At 47.2% G+C, this 23,983-nt stretch overlaps 1 protein-coding gene across 1 annotated transcript in view; it reads left to right on the top strand.

The window, feature by feature from the left end:
* The window catches only part of Mip (Myoinhibiting peptide precursor), a 237,124-nt gene that overhangs the window by 65,476 nt on the left and 147,665 nt on the right, over positions 1-23,983 (top strand). The gene's annotated exons all lie outside the window — the stretch shown is intronic.

The raw sequence follows: 23,983 nt of genomic DNA, 5'->3' as shown, positions 1-23,983 counted from the left end.
GCAAGAAACGGGTGTACCCCAAGGAGGCGTGCTCAGCTGCTCGCTATTTATCGTGAAAATGAATACGCTTCGTGCTTCACTACCACCCGCCATCTTTTACTCTGTCTACGTGGACGACATTCAAATAGCTTTCAAATCTTGTAACCTCGCAGTCTGCGAGAGACAGGTACAGTATGGCCTGAATAAAGTCTCAGTGTGGGCAGACAAGAATGGATTTAAGATCAATCCTAACAAAAGCTCTTGCGTTCTTTTTACAAGAAAGAGAGGCGTGGTTCCGGATCCTTCCTTAGAACTGTGTGGACAACGAATACCTATCAGCAAACAGCACAAATTCCTTGGTGTCATACTTGACTACAGACTCACTTTCGTCCCCCACATTAAATATATTAAAGAAAAATGTCTGAAAACAATGAACATAATCAAACTTCTATCCCAGACTACATGGGGTAGTGACAGAAAGTGTTTAATGAATATCTATAAGAGCCTCATTCAATCACGACTAGACTATGGTGCCGTGATCTATCATTCTGCAGCCCCGAGCGCGCTAAAGATGCTAGATCCGGTCCACCATCTAGGAATCCGTCTGGCCACTGGCGCATTCAGAACGAGTCCCATACAAAGTTTATATGCAGAATCGAATGAGTGGTCTCTTCATATCCAGAGAACATACACCAGCCATACATATTTTCTGAAAGTCCACTCAAATCCTCAACATCCCTGTTTTAATACCATTCATGACATGACATATGCTACACTCTTTCGCAATCGTCCCTCCGTAAGACAGCCTTTCTCGCTGCGTGTGAGGGAGCTTAGTGAAGAAATGCACATTCCACTCCTCGAGCTTCGCCTTATGCATCCAGCCAAGCTGCTACCTCCTTGGGAGTGGCAGCTCATACAATGTGATATATCTTTCGTGGAAGTCACAAAGCATGCTCCAGAGATTGAAATCAAGATGCACTTCTGGGAACTCCAGCACAAATACTCCTACACGGAGTTCTACACAGACGCATCAAAGTCACACGACGGGGTGTCCTATGCAGCCGTCGGTCCATCCTTCTCAGAATCCGACGTACTGCATCCGGAAACTAGTATCTTTACGGCTGAGGCCTACGCCCTGCTGTCGGCCGTAAAGCATATAAACAAATCACAACTCCCGAAATCAGTGATATATACGGACTCCCTCAGTGTTGTGAAGGCCTTGATGTCTTTCTGTAATCATAAAAATCCAGTAGTTATTGAACTTTACTCCGCACTGTGCAAATCATATATATCTAACCAACATGTGATCATATGCTGGGTGCCTGGACATAGGGGCATCGAGGGAAACGTTCTAGCCGACCAGATGGCCACATCAATCTCATTGCATGCAGTTAACTCTACTGCTTCGGTCCCTGTCACAGACCTGAAGCCTTTTTTAAGAAGGAAACTACGAAACCACTGGCAACGCATGTGGGACGAAGAAATAAATAATAAACTGCATGTAATAAAGCCACAATTAGGTTTCTGGCCTCCTGTAACAAAATCCCGCCGGACAGATGTCCTATTCTGCCGTCTAAGAATAGGACACACTTTTGGCACACATAACTTTTTACTCACAGGAAACGAGCCTCCAACCTGTGGTAGATGCGGGGAGAGGCTGACCGTCCTCCACGTTCTACTGGAGTGTCGGGAAGCCGAATCTGAAAGAAGGAAACATTTTCTCTTAGCATACCGGCAGCAGATCCCCGTTCATCCTGTTATGTTACTCGGCCCAGAACCTTTATTTGACACTAACGCAGTCTTAAGTTTTCTGAAAGATGTTGTTTTGCATGTTTTTAGCCCCACATGTTCGTAGCGCTTCCTCTCTTCAGAGGATGCCGCTGTGATCATTATTTTGAATAGCACATGCCTCTAGGCCCTTGTGGTTCAAGGGCTCAGGCGAGGCAGCAGTGCTCCAAGTAATTTTACCATCTTATATATTTTATATTTTGCATCATTATTCTACGATAGATTTTAGTGTTTAGAGTATTCGTCATTAGTCATCGCCATAATTTTATAGAACGTAGATTTTACGCACTTTACAGCGACAATTTTTTAGGCCACTTTACAGCCAAGTGACATCTCCATAATACATCGTCAACATCACCACTTGTCATGGCGCTCTTTGGCCAAACCTGGCCCTTGCGCCATTAAACACCACATATCATCATCATCAAGACTGACCAAAGAGGACAACTCGTTGAAGATTTTATTCTATCAAATGATATCTGTCTTTTAAACTCAGGAGCGCCAACTTATTTCTCACCGACTTCCCGCACATTTAGTTGTTTAGATTTAGCTTTTTGTTCGCCCACTCTTTTCACTAATTTTAAATGGGAAGCTCTCGACACTTCATACGGTAGCGACCACTTACCCGCACTCATCAAACTCCTACCATCACCACAAACTTTATTAACTAGACCACGTCGGCGGAAATTACAGCTCGCTGACTGGCAGGTTTTTATGGAGAACGCGAAACTGGAAAATGTCTTTTCGCCAGAGCTTAGTATTAATGAACTTAATAAAAAAATCACTGAAATCATAATCACAGCGGCAGAAAAGGCGATACCCCTGTCATCGGATATAGTTCACAAAAAACTAAACCCCTGGTGGACGAAGGACTGTACCAACGCTAAAAAAGAGCAAAATAAGGCCTGGGGGATCCTACGAAGGTACCCCACTTATAGCAACCTGTTAAACTTCAAACGAGCCAAAGCCAAAGCACGATTCATTCGAAGACATGCTGAAAAATCATCATGGCAAAAATACATCTCTTCAATTAATAGTACGGTAACATCGAAACGAATGTGGGACCAGGTTAGGAAATTTAGAGGACAATACTCATCTTACACAATACCGTTACTTACAAGTCCAGGCACACAAACAACAATACAAGAACAAGCAGATATACTTGGAGAACATTTCCGTGATGTATCCAGTTCAGGGAATCATACAAAGGAATTTTTACAATACAAACAGTCTGCTGAAAAACAGAAGCTGCCCACAACTGGTGCATCAAATGAACCATACAATTCCCCCATTACACAACAAGAAATAAACAGAGTTCTTTCTGCAGCGAAAAACACAGCGCCAGGTCACGACCGCATTCACTACGCCATGCTGGCTCATCTGTCTCAGGCATCTGTAAACGCTCTCCTTAAATTTTTTAACTTAATCTGGGAATCTGCCATAATGCCGGAAGAATGGAAAAAGGCAATAGTAGTTCCATTTCTAAAAGCCGATAAATCCCCCACATCCGCAAGCAGCTACAGACCCATTGCCCTCACGAGCTGTTTGGCAAAATCATATGAAAGCATCATCAACATAAGACTTTCATTTATTTTAGAATCAAGAAACCTTATTGACCCCCATCAGTGTGGATATAAAAAGGGTTGTTCAACCACTGACCATCTTGTCCGTCTAGAACATGAAATTCGATATGCATTTTTACACACACAACACTGTCTAGCAGTTTTCTTCGATTTAGAAAAAGCCTACGATACCACATGGAGATATGGAATTTTAAAAGACCTGGCTGACCTCGGCATCCGGGGTAAAATGCTAAACTGCCTAGCTGATTTTATGAGTAATAGAACATTTCAGGTACGTCTGGGCTCAGTACTATCTCATACATTTAAACAGGAAAATGGTGTTCCACAAGGCTGTGTTCTCAGCACGACACTTTTTATAGTAAAAATGAACACAGTTAATAAGATCATACCGTCGTCTCTTATGCACTCCTTATACGTAGACGATTTCCAAGTGGCTTGCCGTGCCTCAAATTTGCTAACCTGTGAGAGGCAGCTCCAGATAACAATTAACAAACTTACCCAATGGGCTAACAAAAATGGTTTCCGTTTCTCCACACAGAAAACAGTTACTGTTTTGTTCTCTCAGAAACGAGGGCTACACAGCGATCCAGTCCTAAAATTGAACGACACCATACTGCCGGTAAAACAAGACCATAAGTTTTTAGGAGTAACCTTTGACACCAAACTTAACTTCCTAACTCACATAAAAGCACTGAAGATTAAAGCAAATAAAGCTCTAAATATCCTTAAAATTCTGTCTCATAAGCACTGGGGTTCTGACCGAACGTGCCTTTTACGTGTCTACCGGTCTCTTGTGCGTAGCCTTTTAGACTACGGCTCCGTGGTTTACGGCTCAGCCAGACAGTCCTACATCCAACGACTTGACCCGGTACATAACCTTGGACTTCGACTGGCAAGTGGTGCCTACCGAACTTCACCTATTCCAAGTTTATACGTCGAGTGTAATGAACCCTCCTTACAGCACTGCAGAGCATTCCTCACTTTTTCCTACGTACTAAGAATTCAGTCATCACCACAACACATATGCTACAACATCCTCACACAATGCAACTCACGCCTACACTATACAAATAAACCGAACATGATCAAACCGCTTGTCCTGCGATATGAGGAATATGTCCGGGATTATGACATTCCTTGCGAAGTCCTCGAGGTTGCCAGAAAGCCACAGCGTTTGTCCCCATGGTACGATTTTGAACCGTTATGTGACTGGACATTGACACATTTAAAGAAGAAAGACACCCCACGCGAACACATTACACAAGAATTCCGTGAACTTCAGGAGAAATATAAAAATAACGTGCAATATTACACTGATGGCTCCAAAACGAAAGAACACGTGGGTGTGGGGGTCATAACGGAAAATTGGGAAAAACGCATTCGATTGCCACAACACGCCTCTGTTTTCACGGCCGAAGTTTTCGCCATATGGGTTGTTGTGAAAAAAATTATCGCTGATAAACACACAAATGCAGTCATATACACAGATTCTTTAGGCACACTGAAGGCACTACATCTGAAATCTGAGTGTGAACCCCTGATTGGAGACATTTTAAACATGGTGGCTTTTAATGAATACGGGAGGACAATTCGTTTCTGCTGGGTCCCAAGCCATGTTGGGATACCGGGTAACGAAGCAGCTGATACAAATGCATTGATGGCAGCACACGAAGACATTACAAACACAACACTCCCATACAAAGATAGCATCCGCGCAATTAGAAAAGCCTTAACGGTAAAATGGCAACGCGAATGGGACCGTTGTTCCGACAACAACCTACATCTCACGAAACCCATAGTTGGGGAGTGGAAGTCATGCTATCATCAGGAGCGGTTCATCGAAGTAGTTTTGTGCCGACTACGCATCGGGCACACACACATCACACACAATTACCTACTCAGGAAAGAAGACACACCAACATGCGAGAAATGTCAACAGCCACTAACAGTTATGCACATATTACTCACATGTACGCAGATTGAAACACACAGACGAGCACTCTTGCACAAATTATATGAACAACACATACCGTTACACCCTGCTCTAATTTTAGGCGATGATCCACTAGTCCCATTTTGTGACGTCTGTAAATTTTTAGACGACACTGGATTTTTACATAAAATATAGATTATTAACACAGTCTTTCACTTTATAAACTGTATTTTAGATCACCTCGTGTTTGGCGCAGCATAGCCTTAGCTGCTTTTGCGCCATTAAACCCCATTAAACTAACTAACTAACAGTTTAAATCTCACTATTATTATTCATAATTTACCTTACTTTTTTCTTGCTTTTTTTAACAATCCTATCAATGCAAGGCTCACTGTAGTATTGATCAATACTTTATCTCATGTATTCACACTTTATTTTGCATCTTGGGTTATTTGTTTTCCTGTTTTTTTGTGTGTTATTTATTTATTAACCAATTTATTTTATTTTACTTATTGAATCATATTACCACCCGATTCGTGGCCTATCCCCCACAGTGGGTTTGTGCCATTAACAAAGGCTTCGTCATCATCAGATGACCACAGTTAGTTTACACGCGAACGAGCGAAGGTTTCTCGCTGCGTCAGTTATCGAAAACAGGACGACGACATCCGACGCCGCTGGCGGCACACAGAAAGGAACGGCGGCGCGCAGCGAAAGCCGTGTCTTGCGATCAAGTGACAACGATGGCTGCGCTTTGCACGCAGCCGCCAAAACCCTTGCGGTGCATCGCGTCGCACAAAGTCGGGCCGAAACCTAAGATGGCGGCCGCTGCTCCCGTTACTAATGCACCGGATATGGCCGGCGCCTTCTGCGAGTGCATCCTCGCTAATGGCGTTATACCTTTTCAGCGAGACCAAGTTACCGCCACTGGACCCAAGTGTGCGGCGACGAAGGTTCTCCTCAGCGCGCGTGCAGAATGTCATCTGGCACGCCTTCCAAGAACTGCGGCCACACGCTGTCCGATCTCGAAGGCCGTGCTTATGGTTTCGGTCCCGCCATAATTTACGGCACCAGCGTTGAAACATTGTTCTGCGCAATGGGATTTCGTGTTTTGCCCGCATAAGCTATGTCGTGTCCAAATAAAATTATGTTGTGGGATCCAGCCTTACGGCCACCGGTTCGGTCGGCTTGTCGAAAGACGTCGAGTAAAAGCCACACCAAAAGAGCCCTGAATTTAGTGATGTTTCGGCTCTCATACGGAGATGCTCACTGCTTACGTGACACATTGAAGCGCATTTAAATTCGCTGTCATTGCTAAGGCCGCAGGGAAGATGACAACACATGAAACGTGAAAAAGAGACGCCACAATCGTTTTTTGTTTTCACGTCTTCCCTGCGCTGCTGGCTTGGTACGTCGTACCAACTAGCCCATCAAACCGTGCTCGCTCTCTTTTGCTTCATCGCTTTTGTTGTGAACAGGGCTCCCATATGGGAGTTGTGTTGAAAGCTATAAACTTCAGGGGCCAACAAGGGAAATACTTATTTCGGACCAGTTCAGCAGCTAAGATTCCTTCTATCGAAGAGGTGGAGTAGAAGCGTGCTCTGATAGCCTCGTACTCTCATTCACCCGGTTTAATGCTGGAGTACGGCATAATCCTCTAATGAGTACTGAGGCGATTGTTTTAGGCAGCCGGATCTGGTACTTGAACTCGCCTGAGAGCAAGCTCGCAAAGCCTACACTTAACAGTTGTTCCTGCAATGTGCCACGCTGACTTTTCGCAAAGACACGACCGCTGTCGGCAGGGCCTTTACTTTGCTAATTGGAAACTATAACAGACGACGCTTGAAAACGCACGCTTAGTTTTAACTTACACGCGCCATCATTTCAATAGAACTAGCGCCACCGAGTGTGCCTGTACCAGTGGTCCACTACGGGCACTTGTCGCTTCTCAACGGAGTTTGATCCTATCTGGCTGAACCAATGAAACGGCCGCCGTGCGCTATTCAAATTCACTGCAACTATAACTTCTCTTGTCGGAGAATGCGGACAGCAGCGCTTTTTTTTTTGCAGGCCCATTTTGTGAATGTTCCCAAAACCGCAAAAAACCCTCCTATTTAGCCGTTGAAGTGCCACGTGACAGTAATCATCGAATCACACCCAGGAAACGGCCGAAAAGTGCAAAGAGAAGGAGGACGGCGGCAAGACAAAACAATCTACGAGTCTTTGGCATACGCTTGGATCATCCGCAAAGAGGTCTTTTCCAACCGGGTGACTGTGCGTCGCGTTGTTCAGCACCAGCGTCCATGCCGAGAGTACCGCCCATGACAGCGCTAGTCATCCATGACCACTGCTGGTGTTCGTCATGCTGCACTAAATAGAAGTTTCATTGACATTTTTTTTTACGCGGCAATCGAATTTAGCTGGCGCACATTGCGGAAACCCCGCAGGGGCGTCTGCGTCAGCAGGCGTTTGGTGTGTTGCGACACCACGTACCCGAGCACACGAGGGTTGGGCCCTCCTGCGTGTAACCGTGTGCGGCTTAGCCGTGTCCGGGGAAAGGAGGATCCTGGAGGTTGAGCCGATGCTGGGTGTTCGGACCTTTAAGGCCCCCCGGCGGAGGCAACACACCTCTTTGGCCTCTGCTTCACGTAGAGGGCACCCCCGGACTGACCCACCCGGGGGAAATCGGCAGTCACCTTTTCCTGTCTTCTCCCTCTAAACGCTTTTTCTTTAACCTCTTCTTTCACACCTGTCCTGTCTTCTTGTATCTTCTGTTCACTTCAATTTTTCGTAGGTGGCAAGGGTTAACCTTGTGTGACTAACCTACCTTGGTTATGTCGTATTAGGTTATAGTTGAGGTTACAGCTGGCGTGGGCAGGACTTGCCTGCGAGTTCCTGTCCCGTCCCCTCGTTGGGCTCCATGGTGGGCGGCTGGCATCATGACCGAACTTTAAACGCACTTTATGGCTCCACCTCTCCCAGAAAATGATCGCACTCCAAAAAGAGTACAGACCGAGGACATAACTTCCCAATGCTTCCAAAAAACAAACGAACATTTTCCCAGGTATCATGTTATACATAGTGAAGATCCAGATCAACCAGCTCGAAAAATGTCCCCATTCATAGTATCAAAATATCTGACTTACGCCCTGGGCCTTGGCTACAAGGTGACGAAGCTAGCCAGTGGCGACCTACTCCTCCAAATCCGAGACAAAGCACAATACTCGAAACTACCAACCTTAGTGTCCTTTGGAGACGTCCGGGTAACCGTAACTACTCACCATTCACTAAACACAGTCAAAGGAGTAATATCTGAGCACGATTTCCTGAACCTTTCTGAAGAAGAGATGTTGGATGGTCTGAAAGACCAGAATGTCACCGAAGTCCATCGTATCAAAATCCGAAAAGACAACAAGGAAATACCTACAAGACACATAATCCTGACCTTTGCCTCCAGCCAACTCCCCGAATCCATAGAAGTAGGCTATCTTATAATAACTCTAAGACCACACATTCCAAACCCGAGACGATGTTTCAAATGTCAAAGATTCGGCCATGGCTCTCAGAGCTGTCGTGACCGCCAAACATGTGCCAAATGTTCATCAAATGCTCATGAATTCGTGGACTGTACCGCTGCATCACTGTGCGCGAACTGTGAAGGGGATTCGAGATCATGTCCGCCCTGGAAGAAAGAGAAATAAATTATAACGATAAAGACCAAGGAAAACATAACTTATCAAGAGGCATGAAAACGACACTCCTCAACATTTCAATTCAAAGCAAAAACAAATTTCGCCGATGTGGTGCGCAGGGACGGCACACCACACCAGGCCTCGGCCACCGCCCAGGCAAAGCCTGAGGCAGGGCCACTCCCGCCCCCGGCAGACGGAGCGAAGGCTGCTCTGCCACCTCTGAACAAAGGCGCGCCGGACTCTCAGTCGGCCGCCCGCAAGGCTTCCCCCAGTCGAGAGAAGCCCACTAACCGTACACCCGCGGGTTCACCGCGGAAGTCACACAAAAAGGTTCACCGCGGACATAACACAAAACTCGCCTCTGCTGCAGAAGAAGCACAGCTCCCTGGAGCGAAAAAAACCAGAAAAAACCCCAGTATTGGCACCCCGAAAACCAGCATCCTAGTTTTAACTACACTCATCAAACATGGCGTTCCTTATACAGTGGAACTGCCGAGGACTAATGAATAACTACAGTGACATAAAAGAACTGCTAAACACACTGTCCCCAGTGGCTTTATGCTTACAGGAGACCTACTTAGGTCCCAAACAAAAAAAAACATTTTAAACAAGTACAATGTCTTTCGGTCTGACCGAGAACACGCAAGTAGACAGTCTGGAGGTGTTGCTACTGTAATGAAGACTGGTATTGCAACCCAAGAAATCAAACTTACAACCAAATACGAAGCTGTTGCTGTCACTGTCATTCATTTTAAGACGATCACAATATACAATATATATCTTGAGCCACACCTAACAGTAACACTTAATGATTTAGAAACCCTTTTGAAACAACTACCAGAGCCGTACCTGCTTGTTGGTGATTTCAACGCCCACTCCGGTTTTGGGGGAAGTGCACACACTGATGCGAGAGGCCGTATTTTAGAAGATTTTATTTTAAGTAATAATGTTTGCCTCCTAAAACACCGGCAAAAGTACATACTGCTCTCCGAGCACGGGAAAAATGAGTTCCATAGGTTTGTCTTTTAGTTCACCCTCTGTTTTTAGCGATTTTAAATGGGATGTCATCGACAACCCATACGGCAGCGATCACCTGCCTGTATTAATCAGCCTAACCTCTCCACCACAAGTCATCCCAACAAAACCACGACGGTGGAAGTTACATTTAGCCCACTGGGCACTTTTTAAAGAAAGGGCCAGCTTAGATAAAATAGTTTCAGATGATTTAAGCATAGACGAATTGAACGAAGCTATCGCCAACTGTATTTTAACCGCTGCACGCCTGGCAATTCCTCAGTCTTCAGGAGTAGTAAAAGAGAATCACAAAATTTGGTACACACAAGAATGCCGAGACGCAAAAAGGAGACAAAACAAAGCCTGGGGAATTTTTCGTAGGTACCCAACGCAGGGAAATTTCATCAAGTTCAAGAAGCTCAGAGCAAAAGCCCGGTATATCCGCCGTAATGCAGAAAAAACTTCATGGCAAGGTTACGTGTCCTCAATAAATAGCACAATTACGTCAAAACAAATGTGGGAGATGGTAAAAAAGATAAATGGCAGCTACTCCCCATTCACGGTTCCATTTCTCTCTGACCCTGGTACACAGACAAATATAGAAGAACAGGCAGATATTCTGGGTGAATATTTTTCTGTGGTCTCCAGTTCATCTCACTATTCAGAATCATTCCTGAAATACAAGAACACAGCTGAAAGACAAAGACTGCCGACAAGTGGCGGTACAAATGAACCCTATAATAAGTTACTTACAGTTCAGGAAATAGAGTGCTGTCCGCTGGCAAGGAAACTTCACCTGGCCCAGACGAAATTCATTATCATATGTTAGCTCATCTCTCTGAACCGGCTGTGGAAGCACTTTTAAATTTTTTTAACAAAGTTTGGGTATCGGGGAAACTTCCCGAAGCCTGGAAGAAGGCCATTATTGTTCCTTTATTAAAACCCGGAAAACCATTCGCCCTTCCTAGCACCTATAGGCCCATAGCTCTGACTAGCTGCTTAGCAAAGTCCTTTGAAAGTCTATTGAATATCAGATTAACATTTGTGTTAGAAGACCGGGAGCTCCTAGATGTCCATCAATGCGGTTTTAAAAAGGCTTGCTCCACCACCGACCACCTTGTCCATCTTGAAAACATGGTTCGTGAAGCTTTTATACACAGGCAACACTGTCTATCTGTCTTCTTCGGTTAAGAGAGGGCATATGATACAACGTGGAGGTTTGGGATCATTCAGGACCTGGCTGAACTGGGCATCCGCGGCAGGATGTTGAACTGCCTGAAGGACTTCTTGTCTAACCGTACATTTCGTGTCCGCCTTGGCTCAACCTTTTCAAGGAATTTTATTCAGGCAAATGGAGTACCTCAGGGATGTATTTTGAGCACAACACTCTTCATTGTAAAAATGAATTTTATCAGGAAAATAATTCCAAGATCCGTTATGTATTCTCTCTATGTAGATGATCTCCAGATAGCTTGCACATCCTCGAACATATCAACATGCGAACGACAAATACAGCTAACAATAAACAAGCTAGCACCATGGGCAGACAAAAATGGTTTCCGTTTTTCCCCACAGAAATCGGTGGCCATTTTTTTCTCACTCAGACGAGGCATACAAATAGATCCCACCCTACATCTGAACGAAATAAACCTACCCGTAAAAAATGAACATAAATTTCTATGTGTAACATTTGACAGGAAGCTCACCTTCCTGCCTCATATAAATGCTTTGAAAAAGAAAGCTTCTCAGTCCCTGAACATACTCAAAGTGCTGTGAAGAAAACACTGGGGAGCCGATAGGACTTGTCTCTTACAAATTTACCGCTCTTTAGTTCGCTCTACCCTGGATTATGGATGTATAGTGTATGGGTCAGCGAGACCATCGTACCTGAAACGGCTAGATCCAGTACATAATATAGGTTTGCGTCTCTCCACTGGTGCATACAGGACATCACCCATAAGCAGTCTCCATGTAGAAACCAATCAGACATCACTTACAGATAGAAGAGCCATGCTCACATGCTCGTACATTCTAAAAATCCGTTCGCTTCCTAAACACCTATGTTACCCCATAGCCACAAAATGCCCATCAAGAACACTGTTTAACAACAAACCACAAGCTATTAGGCCACTCCTCCTACGTTTCGAAGAGATATGCCAAAACCTCGGCATGCTGGACAAACATTGCCCAAAGGCGAGGTCCACTGCCGCCATGGTATAATTTTTCTGAAATCTGTGATTTCACTCTAACACACTTCCGTAAAAAACAAATTCCGCAACAACATATAATACAAGAATTCCTCGCACTTGAAGAAAAGTACAGTAATTTTGCAGCTTTTTACACAGACGGTTCAAAAACAGATGCTTATGTAGGAAGCGCAGCTGTACAGGGGAATTGGAATAAAATAGTAAGACTTCCGCAGTGTGCTTCCATCTTCACTGCGGAAAGTTATGCCATCTGTGTAGCCATAGAAAAAATAGTAAATGAGAGACTCGCCAACAGTGTCATATACACAGACTCAGTGAGTGTACTCACGGCCTTTCATTCTGGAAATGCAATGGCTCCTCTGCTGGGAGACCTCATACACAGCATTACAGCAGCCACAGCTCAAGGCCAAAACATCAGGCTCTGCTGGGTACCAAGTCATGTCGGCTTAAAAGGCAATGAAAGAGCGGATTTGTGCGCTGCTCAAGCTTACGGCAAGCAAATTAAGAATGTAAATATGCCCTATAAAGATTGCATGAACTTACTGCATAGTAATGCAAGGAAAAAATGGCAGTCCACTTGGAACAGCGAACTAAATAACAAGCTACAATTAATAAAACCAGTTCTAGGTGAATGGAAGTCATGCGTGCACCAGAAGCGTTTCAAGGAAGTCATTATCTGCCGTCTCCGTATAGGTCACACACACATTACTCACAACTTTCTTTATGCTGAAGAAAGAAGACAAACCAATTTGCACTTGCGGAGATGAACTTACAATCAATCACATTTTAATTTCATGTTGTAAACTGGAAAAGCTACGGAAAAAGTGCTTTTCCCCGTCTTATAACCAATGCATCTCTTTTCACCCAGCACTGCTCTTGAGTGATAATGCAATTGTGGATATGTCTAGCGTTTTTAGATTTTTAACAGAAGCTGGTTTTCTTAAAAGTATGTACATCATCACGCAACACTTCACCTCATACACCACAGCCATTTCTCATTCCTGAGAAAAAGGCTGAGGACTTTATTTGATTGGTTAGGAGCCTCGAGATCCTTGCTCTGGCAAGGATGGCCGCTGAGGTTACCCGACCTCCTTTAAAAGCTTTTATCAGTACCAATTGTTACTACATTTTCTTACTCCATCATGAGGTAACTCTAACTATTTAAGCACACAACACCACCATCGATTATTTACATTTTTATAAAATTACACGGAAAAATCTCCTATACCTTGAGCTTGGCGCATGATGGCCTTAGTTGCCTATGTGCCATAAAACACAACACAACACACATTGCGAAAACGCTCGTCTAACTTGCACTGGAAGAACCCACGTCATGAAAATTGACGCGGTTCCTCCGATGACCCGTGCGCTGCAATACGATGATATTATATATACATACATATATATATATATATATATATATATATATATATATATATATATATGTATGTATATGTATATGTATTCATGACATGAGAGCCAAACAAACAGACATCCAGGATAACATGGGAGAATTTACTGGTGCTTACTTATTGAGTAGTTCAGTTTATGCAGCGTTTCCTTGCCTTCTCACGTCACCTTTTCGCTATCCCCCCCCCCCCTTGAATTTATGTGGGGACTGTGAGCGCACCGTGGCGACAGTATTATTCACTCGTTTCCCGATTGCGTCGGTTCTACCCATTCTCTGCCCGCATTCTTTCCCCGCTCCTCTCTTCCATTCTATTCATAGTCGGGTACAACTTTAGTAAAAATGAGCGTTTACTCCTACGAGAAGGATGCACACGAACCTTCACCAATGGACGCGCACTCTAGACTGACATCACAAGCCAGACGGCCGGTGACCTCACCGATGGAGAAGATGGTCGCCTGCGGTTCCAACTGGGCCGACTCGCGTCTGTCGAGTACGTCTGCCCTCGTCAGAGTAAATTACCAAAGTGTCTGTGGTGGTCAACTATGCCGCAAATATTATTGCTAGCTTACGATGCGTCATTCGTAGCGCATGCGGTTATTCTGAGCCGTGATCCGGCGACGAAAAATTGCAGCGACCATGGCGGACGCTTCGTATGAAAACAGAATCCCGTGGCGACACACCGCTGCAAACAAACATCTTGCGTGCTTGTTCCTTGGTGTTTTGTTTTGCTCCAATACGAAGTTACGACGAGGGAAGTTTTCAAAGTCTGGTGACTACTGTTAGCGGCGGGCGTATTCGTCTACTGTGCCGCTGAACAAAAAAAGAATTGAAAAAAAACGAAAAAAAAACTGGTCACATTCTTGTAAATAAGCTTGTGATAACACAAAACCAAAAAATATTCAAATCTTATGCTATTGAAACCAAGGGTATTTATTTAAAGCAATGAATGAACCATTCTTTTTTCTTTCCTTCCTCGATCGTCTTCTCGTCCCAGGTTTGTAACGCTTTAGGTAAATGCATTTTTTTAAGTACTTGCTCAATCGCAATTGATTCATTTCAGGCTCGGAAAACGAGTAGAAAATAAGCTGTGTACAGGCTCGTCCACTCTTAGGGTGAACACGGCTCACCGTGGCCGCGCTCCGCGGGGCGCCAGTGCGTCCGGCGCGGCGGCGCATCGAAGCGAAGCGGCGCAGGCGCACACGGACCTCGGGGAGGCGCTTCGCGTCGTCTGCTACAGCGCTGGAGCGCGCCGCTCTTGCTTTGCTGTAGACTTCACTAGACCCATGTGACTGAGGGACCGAGGCGGCGTGGCGGAAAGGCTCACATCACTTACTGGAGCATTTTCCAGGTAGTTCGGTCTATAGCTTGTGAACAGCCTGCTTAATCAACATACATTAACAGAAACAAGCTTATCACCAGATAAATCCCTTAGCATGTTTTTCTAAGTGATGAGGGTAAAAATACAATCATTTTTTCGCGCTCTTTAATTAATTTATTTATGTGGTTTTACGTGCCAAAACCACTTTCTGATTATGAGGCACGCCGTAGTGGAGGACTCCGGAAATTTCGACCACCTGGGGTTCTTTAACGTGCACCTAAATCTAAGTACACGGGTGTTTTCGCATTTCGCCCCCATCGAAATGTGGCCGCCGTGGCCGGGATTCGATCCCGCGACCTCGTGCACAGCAGCCTAACACCATAGCCACTGAGCAACCACGGCGGGTTTCGCGCTTTTTATTAGGCTGGGGCGTAGAGGCGACGCTTGATAGTCGTGTCAGAGACGTCACCCAGCCAGAGGGTGTTCTTAATTTCCCGAGCCATGAAGGTGGGGTTTGCAGCAGCCGCCGCAACAATGGTCATGTATTCAGCTTCAGTGGTCACTGTTTGCCGGGCTTTACGGGGAACATCCGCAATTCTTCCATCCCTCTTGTAAGCCTGGTCTATTCGGTGGTGGCCTTTTTGATGGTGGCCTAATGGCGTTTTTGTCACCTACAATATAACGCGTTGAGAATAGTTTTGTAGGCACAGATCTGCAATGCGTCGTTTTTTAGAGCGCAGCTCTTTGGCGTCCGTTCCTGGGTTTCGCGTCGTCGTCGGCGTCGTCGTCGTCGGCGTCGGCCTCGTAACCAGCTCGCCTCCGCCGCCGCGCTCCGCGGCCGCGCATGCGCCGCTGCTCCGCCGCCGCGCATGCGCGCTGTCGGCTCTCCGGGCGAGGGAGGATGATGGAAGGGAGGAGGAGAGACTGTGGAGGAGGGCTGGCTACACAAATGGCTCTTTGGCGTCCGTTCCTGGGTTTCGCGTTGTCGTCGGCCTCATAACCAGCTCCGCCCCCCTTTCATCCCCCCAGCGCTAGCAGCGACCGACTGATACCGCTTTCGTGAGTCCGCTACCGCACTCACGAAAGACGTCGTGCACTTCCTGCAACTCGCATTAACCGTCCATCGATCCACACCGATGTTAGTAGTGGGGGACTTTAATGTTGACATAAAGACAAACCGCAATTTCCTAACACTTATGCGGGAGAACATCCCGTTCCTCTCGCTCGTCACGCGTCCCACGGCTGTGACAACCTCGCGAGGCACTTGTATAGATCTCGTCTTTGAGAATCAAGCATTGGTGTACCAAGTCGAACATATATCAGTCTATTTCTCCGACCACAAAGCTTCCTTCATGACTGTCAAGAACTGTTAATGGAGTCTTTGTTAAAGGAATACGTGTGAAAAATAAAACAAAAATTCTGTGATAGCGCATACATGTGTTGCTCGATTTCTTTGCCTCAATCTATCGAAAAGGTGAAACAGCTTATTTGCTGCGCTCAAATTTCGCATTAGGAAGTAACGTAATCGTCGGTAATTTTTTCTTTTTCCGGTACCCGCGACACGGCCAGTTTCCGAAAGTGCATCGGGGAAATAAAACCCTGTACTGTTAAGCGTTTTTGTCGCCGAAGTGCCCCGGCAACCGACAACCGAACAAAATGCAATTCATCATGCAAGTCGATAAAATGCCTTTAATGGAAACACCTCTGTTGTCTTTCGATTCGACGAGTCATCCCAGAATATTTAACTCGTGAGCGGCCAGTCACACACTTGAGCAGCCGTTGGCTGCACCACATCACCATATTAAGCTAAAATGGAGTAGCATGTCCAAAGCCAAAAAATTAAAGGGGAGGGGTGGGGGCTCGGTGGTAGATCCGGCTGACGCCCATGGTCAGTTAAAAAGTAGACTGGCCCGAACATAGCAATCTGGCTTGGGCCGGGCTTGGCTTTTACAAATGTCGAGCCCATTGGCCGACCACCGGCATGCTGTCGGCAGACGACACCGGGCAGGCCTCATGACCGCCGGTTTGAACATAGTGGCCGCGTTCGTCCAACACACGCACCGGCCACTTCCCCATGACGGCAACAGCATGGCTTGTTCAAGGCAAGGGTTCCTGTGCCGTATTCATATTTGGGTTGTACCCACTCAGCCTCGCCACCCCCCTAACCCCTAAAAAGAAATGAGAAATCAATTCCACCTTTTCTCCAAATTTATCCGATGCCCCCCTATATGGCGTAACGCAGAGGCCATGTGCCGCTTCGGGACGCATACCGAACAATTATATGCTAGTGAGAATATACATATGACCTATTCCGAGGAAGTACTGAAATGAAATACAAGCGAGTAACGACTAAATTACCCGGCAAGACGTAATTTAAGCTAGAAAACAGACACGTAGATTATAAATTTTCCACTTCAATTACGCGGTCGGGGAAGGCCTGACTGTCCCATCGTGGGAGCGGCCCGCAGCGCGCTGAGTCGCGTACCTCAGGACCTTATTAAAGTTTTGCATCCATTCATCCATCTATTCAATTACCTATTCAAAACGGACAGAAGGGGCATTCGCATGCGGTGTGCATCGACACGAAGGAGAACAAAACAAACAACCAAATAAACGACGGCGCCACATGGTTCACTCCACCTAATCAATGTAATCAAATAACTGACCGACGATTTCTCTAAATAAGAATGCGACTTCTCACGTCAGGTAGCCGTCAAAGGACCGGCACCGCTTCGGCGATTTTAACCAATCTGTGACAACAAAAATATGATGTAGAAAGATGAAAAGGGGGAGTAAAACTGCCGCCAAATCAGTTGCTATGCAGGGGAGAGCCCTTTCCAACATCGCGTAAAGCGCTCCATGCACCCCTACCAGCGACATTAAAGGGACACTAAAGGTTAGCAGAAACTCAAGTTAAAGTGGTAGAGCAATGTTCTAGAACGTCTAAGGCGTCAATTTAATCGCGCACAGAGCTTTAGTAACCGAGAAATTGAGGTAAATACATGACACGATTTGAGACTCCCCAGCGACATTCCGGTACTAGCCCGATGACGAAAGGACTCCTCATAATGTGTGTTACTAATACTCAACTACTCGTATTAAAAATATCATTTCATTCGATTATAAGACGGGAAAAAATGCTGCTTGTCTACGTCTATTTGATTCTAAGAAAAAATAACATTTTGACGTTACCCTTCAGTAATATGGGTGTTCGAAAGGTTTCGTTTTCGCTCGACTCTGCGCGCTCGACTCTGCGCCGCGCACGCTTCGGAGTTTCAGTACTTTCGTTATCGCGTCGTGCTGTGAGGGTTCTGCTGGCTCGCGAAACTTTCATTTGGAACAAGCAGCGAGAATGCCACGTCCATGTGATGTCGTGGGAAGCCCTCGTTGCTTTCCCGCTCCGGAGAGCCGGTGTCGAGGCCGCCGTCGTAGTACGCAACGACGCCGGCAGTGCGAGCCCTCAGCAGCAGGTCGCGCTCGTCGGTGCTCAAATCGCTGAAGTTGAGCCCACCATCGCGAGCCAATCTGTCGGTGTCAGGGTCCATTGCGACGAGCGTCGAAGTTTGCGTCATAGAATGAAGTACCAGCTTATGGGCGTCTTGCGCTGGAGCTCGAGGTATAGTAGCGGCGCCTGGTGGCGGTGCGGGAAACGACATTTGGGTCGGCTGTGGCGAAGCACGTTTCTAGGCCGAGTTTTGCGTCGGTTCGCACTTTTTTATGCCCTGTTGCGAGTGCGAAAAGGCTCGTCACTTCTCACAGACCACGCCGACCACGCTGAGGCTCGCCGCAGCCTATAGTTTAACGAAAACGGACTCTCCGTGTGCCGTGGGACGTAATGTGGGACGTAATTCGTTTCTCCTTCCGCTAGCCACCATACTCCCGCTTTCGCTCTGCTGTCGGCTCTGTCTTGGCTCTGTTTCTGGCCGCGCGTTTGCGTTTTGCGCAGAAAAGCCGTAGCACCGTCTGCGGACGCCGTTCTACTCACCGATGGCGCAATGTCACTATGAGACCATGATGTCAGTACTCCTCGATCGGAGGGCGGGCGATTTGAACTGCGCTAGAGGTACGCGGACGCTTCAGAACGCATTTTCTCTTAAAATAAGTCTCTCCTTGGCACGAAACAAGCGTTTCGAGGTTTCTGTGATGGTATTTCAACAGTCCACGTTGACTTAATAGTAACCTTTAGTGTCCCTTTAACGCGTCAATGAGAAAGTCGCAAAGTAGCGGATGTCACTTCTTAGTTGCTGTCGAAGTAATATTATTGCCCTCCTTAATGGTAAAATCGATGGCAAACATGATGATGCATGATTGAACAATCGTTCCTTAACTTTCTGTGGAATTTATTGCGTGTTTCGGTCGCTTTTTCAGGTCAATTAAGCAAATTCGTTCTATCATCAAGACATGCGCGAAATCGCGCGCTAGGCTCATCACATGATGACTCCAATGAAGAAGAGCGCGCCTTATAGGTTTCTCGGTATGCACTACACCAAGTGCTGTGAGAGTAAAATAAAATGGCACCAGCCTAATAAAGAGCGCGAAGAAATGACTGTCTTTTTACCCTCATCACTTATTAAAAACATGCTAAGTGATTTATGTGGTGATAAGCTTGTTTCTGTTAATGTATATAGATTAAGCAGGCTGTTCACAAGCTGTAGACCGAACTAGCTGGAAAATGCTCCAGTAAGTGATGTGCGCCTTTCCGCCACGCCGCCTCGGTCGCTCAGTCACCTGGGTCTAGCGAAGTCTACAGCAAAGCCAGAGCGGCGCGCTCCAGCGCTGTAGCAGACGACGCGAAGCGCCTCCCCTGGGTCCTAGTGCGCCTGCGCCGCTTCGCTTCGATGCGCCGCCGCGCCGGACGCACTGGCACCCCGCGGAGCGCGGCCACGGTGAGCCGTGTTCACCCTAAGAGTGGACGAGGCTGTACATGTAAACCTGCGCAAAAGCCATGCAGAGCTGTTCTTTTTATTTACTTCCCTTCCAATGAACCGGCGGCTGCAGCTTCCACGGAGCAGCCGCGCGGGCGCCGTACCTTGAAAGCGATCTGCGACGTGGACAAAGTGCGCGCCCGCGCGGGCCTCATCTTCAAAGCCATCTGTGATGTTTGCAGAGTGCACCTAGTACTAGCAGCTTCGTGTGCGCTGTGCTTTCGACGTTTCGTTCGCGCTGAAGCAAGAAATTCGACCGCTGCTACTGCCGCCTTTCTTCACTCCAGAAGAGACGTGTTTTTTTGCGGTCGTTGCGTATTTGGTGTGCTTAGCATGGCTCCAGCCTTGTGCGGTTTCACGACGGTATAGCGTTGATCGATTTACTTCTTCGGCACTTGTGCTCTCCCAGGTCACCACTACGACTTGTGCTTTACTGACACGGAGCCTGTTTCGCGAGTACTCCTTCACACCGAGTCACCCCCTTAGTCTGATTCTCATGCGGCAACCACTGCTGACTGCTCCGCAAAAGGAAGACCTTTCTGTCTTTCTGCAAAAACACGGGGCTTTACATCACGCTCACTTCATGCTTCAGGGGCTCACTTTGTTCACATCGCATCGGAACCGAAGGCTGTTCCCCTGTACGCCGCCGCACATGCTACGTGTCTTCCGCAGAGCCCAACATCATTGCGGACAACGTTGATGACATGCTCAACAAAGACATCGTTCGGCCACCGTGCAGTTCTTGAACGCCTACTGTTGTGCTGGTCCTGAAGAAGGACGGCTCTGTATGACTTTGCGTTGGTTATCGGACACTTAAGATCACGCACAAAGGCCGATGTCTATAATCGACGATGCCATTGCCTCCCTCCAGGACGCTAAATATTTCTCAAGTCTAGACCTGTGATCGCGCTATAGGCAAAAACCTATGCACGAAGCAGACAAGGACAAGATAGCTTCTGCAACACCAGATGGACTTTACGATGACAACGTGATGCCCTCTGATTTATTTCATGCTCCAACAATATTTGAATGCCTGATAGACACAGTTTCACGCGGCCTCATTTGGAAGACCAGTTTGTTTTACTATATGACATCATTTTCCTACAACTTTTCGTCGATACCTTGAGCGCTAGGACCAAAATTTCACATGAATTTCCAACGCTGCACTGCAACTCAACACAAAGACTGCCATTTTGCCTGAAAGAAGTTCCAAAGTGAAGGGCCACCTTATCAGTAAAGACGGAGTTCGACCGGATCCTGGTAATATCGCGGCCGTGATTCGGTTTCCTGGCCCCGCAAAAAAAAAAAAAAGTTTCTTGGGCGTGGCATCCTACTGGCGCCGCTTTGTTGCTATGGCGTCGAAGCTGCACAAGTTGCTCACGTCTGGCGCTGCTTGGGCTGCGAACGTTCTCTCCGAGCCCTCAAGCAAACTGTAATACCCGTCCTCTGTCACTTTGATGAGAACATACTAACTTGTTTGCACATCGACACAAGTGGGCATGGGATTCGTGTTATCATTCTACATCTTGATGCCACTACACGAGAGAGTTGTTGCTTATGCCAGTCGCGCATTAACGGTCGCCGAACACAACTACTCGATAACAGAGCCGGAAGACCTCGCAGTAGTTTGGGCCATACAAAAATTTCGGCGATATCTTTATAGACACCACTTCGTTGTCATAAGCAACCGTCACGTCTTATGCTCGTTGTCGTCACTGAAAACTGTCTGGAGGCCTTGGTGGATAGGTTCTCTGACTGCAATGGTACATTTTTGACGTTGTGTACAAGTCTGGAAAAGAACATCAAGATGGGATGCTCTGTTTCGCTGCCGGCAGCCACTATCACCTACGAGCGCGTCTCTCCATTGCCCGCCACTTGATGATGAGACTGTAGGTTATCACCGCTGGCGGTTACTCACACGCAATCTTCCAATCACGGCAGTCAGTTCGCCTCGTGTCAATGTTCTGATCCATACTGCGATTGCATTATCCAACACCTGTGCGGAACTATCTGCACCGAATGCCAGATTACGTCGACAACTGCGACTATTTAAGATCGAAAACCAAGTGCTACGTTACTACACCCACGGACACTGCTGGATACCTGCTCTTCTACGTTCGCTGTGCGCACAAGTCCTTGACGCCTTTCACGACAACCCATATGTTGACCCCTTGGGTTTCTACAAAACACAACCGCGTTGGGAGCCGTTTTTCTTTTGGCCAGGCATGCGCACCTTTCTGGCCAAGTACATCGCTTCTTTTGTCCTGTGTACACAGCGGGAACGACCGACTTCGCCTCCGGCTGGTTTTTACAGCCCGTCCCATGTCCCGAGACCCATTTTGCCATGGTTGGGATAGACCACGTCGGACTTCTGCCCATAATGCTAAGTAGGTCATTGTGACAGCTGTCGACCATCTCAGGCGGTACGAAAAGAGCGCTCCTCTACCTACTAGTTCGGCCTCAGACGTTGCCACCATCTTCCTGGGCGTCATTGTTCTGCGTAATGGTGCACATCCTGTACTGCTGAGCGATCGCGCGCGGACTCTCATGTCAACAAGGATCAATGAAGTACTCAGAGCTTGTATCACGTTCATAAGACGACATCTGCATACTACCCTAACAAATGGCTTAACAGAGCAGGAAAAGCTGCTAGGGGGCCGTGGAGAACAGACGCGCTTCACATGGGCTCCCGCTTCTCCTGCCTGTCAACCAGGATCACGGCCAGCGACCAACTTAATTTTGCCAACTGCATAACCGGCAAGACGAGCGAAATCGGTGGACACTAGCCACCATCAAGTGAGTGTCATATTTACTAATTTCTGCTGCGGCCGCACAGCCGCCTAGGTAAGCCCAACGCCGAACGAGCGGCTGCAACCCCGTGGCGCGTGCTCGCGCCGCTCGAGCGTACCTGCGAGCATAGCACGGGCGCCTGCCCACGCAGCGACGAGCTCTCGAGATGAGCGAAGCAGCAGTAGGAGCAATCAACAAACCGAGACAGCTGGAAGATACAAACACAATGCAGATGGACCCGACTGAAGTAGACAACATAGAAACTGCCTGGAATTATGACGCAAGCAGCGGAAGAACTATTGAACTCGAGAGCATCTGGATTACGAGGGGCAGAAAAGGCAAGAAGGACGCAGAGCATCAAACTACACAAGAAAGCAACCCAGCCAAGCAACAAACGACAGGAAAGCCACCACCACCGCAACAGCCCCGAAGGCCGCCTCTACCAGTCGACGACTACAAGGTCGTATTCCGCCCTCAACCAGGCCTCGAGCTTGCAAAGTGGAACAATGTCGCCATTATGCACGCCATCGCAAGAGCCAGCGGTTTTTCGCAGCAAGACTTCGGCGAAAAAGTGTTCGTTCAAGTGCAAAGAATTGACAACCTAATTATTGCAAGCACGGCCGACTGGGAAGACGCGAAGAAACTCGAAAATATCAGCACAATACAACTTGGCGGCACATTCTTCACTGTAAAAGGCAACATGAGAACCCCGGACGATGTATCCAGAGTCGCAATGAGCGGGCTCTTTCCCTGCACGAGTGAAGAAGGACTCAAGGCAAGCCTTCGCGCACCAGCGAGGTACACCGTCCTCCACGCTCGTATGCTCGGGCAATCGTCCGCGCCGTGATCTTTTTCCAAGGACCGCACGTTCCTGATTAACGCGACAGCGTTAAGGAGCTCGTGTCGCATAAAAGCCGGTGTCGTTGGTGGCGTTGGCCGTGAGCCATAAATCCCGGGAGGAACTTCATGAATAAAAACAACTTACAAGATGGGCTGCGTGGGAATCGAACCAGGGTCTCCGGAGTGTGAGACGGAGACGCTACCTCTCAGCCACAAGTTCGATGCTACAAAGCGGTACAAAAGCGACTCTAGTGAACGCGGTGTTGCCTTAGAAACGAGCTGTAGAAAGCTATACTGCGGTGTATATCGGTAATTATGCACATGTAACTTACAGAAGTCGCAGTTACACGAGTAGCGAAGGGCGCTTCTGCTACATTTTTTCTGCGCTTTCCACACACGCAGAGAGCCATCTTGCGGCAAACACAGAAGACCCCCTCCTCTCAATGTACGGCGCTGCCCCGACAGGTGGCGCGCCACGCGCGCATTGGGGCTGTGCGGGGACC

This window comes from Dermacentor albipictus, chromosome 3 (genome assembly GCF_038994185.2).
Source record: "Dermacentor albipictus isolate Rhodes 1998 colony chromosome 3, USDA_Dalb.pri_finalv2, whole genome shotgun sequence".
Classification (NCBI taxonomy): Eukaryota; Metazoa; Arthropoda; class Arachnida; order Ixodida; family Ixodidae; genus Dermacentor; species Dermacentor albipictus.
The sequence above is the reverse complement of the archived record's forward strand: the minus strand, read 5'-3'. Positions and strand labels throughout refer to the sequence as shown.